The sequence below is a fragment of the Octopus bimaculoides genome, chromosome 15 (genome assembly GCF_001194135.2).
Source record: "Octopus bimaculoides isolate UCB-OBI-ISO-001 chromosome 15, ASM119413v2, whole genome shotgun sequence".
Taxonomy (NCBI): domain Eukaryota; kingdom Metazoa; phylum Mollusca; class Cephalopoda; order Octopoda; family Octopodidae; genus Octopus; species Octopus bimaculoides.
This window is the reverse complement of record NC_068995.1, coordinates 49,857,997-49,860,800: the sequence shown is the minus strand read 5'-3', so window position 1 is coordinate 49,860,800 and position 2,804 is coordinate 49,857,997.

The following is a 2,804-nucleotide window of genomic DNA, read 5'->3' as shown; positions in this document are numbered from 1 at the left end:
TTTGTCTTGAAGTCCTCCACATCCATGTCTTGCAGGTCTTTCAAATGTTTTGGCAGGGCATTGAAGAGCTGAGGTCCTCTGAAACCGAGGCTGCTGCAGTATCTCGTTCTTATGTGAGATGCAGTGGACGGTACCTTTGGCACCATGCAGTGGCGACCCGTGCGGGGCATTCCTGTAGTACTTGATGCCAAAGTTTGGCACCAGTCCTTCCAGTATTTTCCATATGTATATTATTACATATCTCCCCCACCTGCGCTCAACACTGCTCAATATTTGCGTTTCCCTAGATAGTTCTCCATTGGCTGCAACTGTCTGACTTCTACCATTCAGGAAGTCATGCAGCCATTCTCCTAATTTACCAGCTCTGCCAAGGTTTCGCAGCTTGTGACATATCAAGCCATGATCAACTTTGTCAAAGGCTTTTGCAAAGTCGAGATATATCACATCAACATTTGAATGGTCAAGTAGCTGCTTCAGGACCCAGTCATAATGCTGCAAGAGCTGCGTGAGGCAGCTTCTACCTGGACGGAAACCATGCTGGGTCTCATTCAGCAAGTCATTCCCTTCTAGGAACGCAATCAATCTCCTTCTGACAATTCGTTCCATGACTTTGCTAATATGTGAAGTCAGAGAGATGGGCCTGTAGTTCCCAGCCTCTGCTCTGCTTCCACCTTTATGGATAGGACATATGGTGCCTTCCGTCAGTTTTTTGGGAAGTTTACCATTTGCAAGGAAACTCTGGAAGAGTATCCGGAGTGGTCCTGCTAATTCTTGTTTACACGACTTTAAGAGGACAGCTGGGAAACCATCGGGGCCAGTTGCCGAATTTGAGCTCGGACTCGCGGTCATATTGTTTTGTTGTGTGACATGGAATTGTGAAAATCTTATTTCTGAAGCCAAGTTCTTATTCTATCGAACCCTTTTGCCGAACCGCTAATGTTACGTGGACGTAAACACTTCAACACCGGTTGTCTAGGCGGTAGTGGAGTGACAAACACATACACAAAGACACACACACAGATATGTACATACATTCATACATACATACATACATACATACATACATACATACATACATACATATGTGTGTGTGTGTGTGTGTGTGTGTGTAACTCTTCGAAACGCTTAGTTTTAGAATGGTGGCAGCTGATGAAGGAAATGTTCTCTATGGCCTGTGTGTTTTCTGTGCTCTGTTTATGTTCTATTTTTCATTTTGTCCACGTTTTTTTGTGACGTCCTGTACCCAGATATGCATCTATATATACATGTAGATGTAGGTATGTACATACATGTACGTATATATGCATATACTCACATAATATTTGTATTATACACATACATACATACATACATACAAACATACATATATATAAAAATATCAATTTATATAAATAAGGATAAGATCGATATTTAAATATCGATTTTATCAAGTGGCCAGCATGGGAATAAAAACCATGAAAGGTAGTAATTATTCAAAATTATAATTAAGGGTATCTAGTAATTTTTGCTAGTCTATTTTGTCTCTTTGTCTTCTCTCTAGAAGGCTGACTGGAAGTCAATCGAAAATCGGATTATCCAGAAAAATTAGCCTAAAAGTCTCTCTAGGCAAGACATTGATATAAAATTTAAAGAATTCATGACAATAGTGCGAAACATATGCATTAAATTTGTCTCAAAGAAGAGAGCAGCCACATACAAAGTATCGTTCCTCTCCACGAGAAAGTCCTCTATGTTTTTATATAACAGTTGGCTGTTATATATAAAAAAAAATTACAGGTAAATCACTCTGATAGCCCACCTCAATATCTTTTAAAGGAAAAGCTCACATTACAGGATTTAATTTTAGATGCAAGATAAATTCGTTAAGCAGAATAAATTATCGGTTTATCTGGGATAGGATTACCGTACAACTATGCAGTTTTTACTCGCTTCAAATACTAATAACCTCTTGTGAAGTAAAGCGATACTGAATTTCCTTTAACAAAACACAAAAGAAAGGAAGTAGACACACGTTCGATCCTGCCAACTCTGATTTCGTTTCGTACCTTCTGAAATATTTCAAGAATTTTAAAATCGTTTGCTTAGAATATGAATATAAAAGATGTGTACGTGTATGGGTTACACAATCATATGTGTGTGGGTGTCTGTATGTGTATGTGTGTGTGTATGTGGTGTAGGTGTGTGTGTTTGTGCGTGTGTGTGTGTGTGTGTGTTTGGCTTTTGAGGTATGTGATGCGTGTATGTGTGTCTATGTATGCGTATGTGCGTGCGTGCGCCTATGTGTGTATGTGGTGTGTGTATGTATGTGTCTATGTATGTGTGAGCATTTGTGTGTGCCAGAATTTGTGTGCGTGTGTGTGTGTCTTGATTTCTATGTATGTGTATGTGTGTGCCTTATGTATGTGTGAGTGTGTGAAGTGAGAGACACACAGACAGAAATTGTGCGCGCGTGCATGTGTGACAAGACAACGTAAGCTATGTGCGTTTTTGTGTGCGTGCGTACGTGTGTGTGTGTGTGTGTGTGTGTGTGTGTGAATGAATGTGTGTGTGTGTGTGTGTGTATGAGCGCGCGCGAGAGACCGGTTATAAAGTGCGAGCTAACAGCAACGATTTGTATTCAGTGTGTGTTATTTCTTTACTACCCACAAGGGGCTACACACAGAGGGGACAAACAAGGACAGACAAAGGGATTAAGTCGATTATATCGACCCCAGTGCGTAACTGGTACTTATTTAATCGACCCCGAAAGGATGAAAGGCAAAGTCGATCTCGGCGGAATTTGAACTCAGAACGTAGCGGCAGAC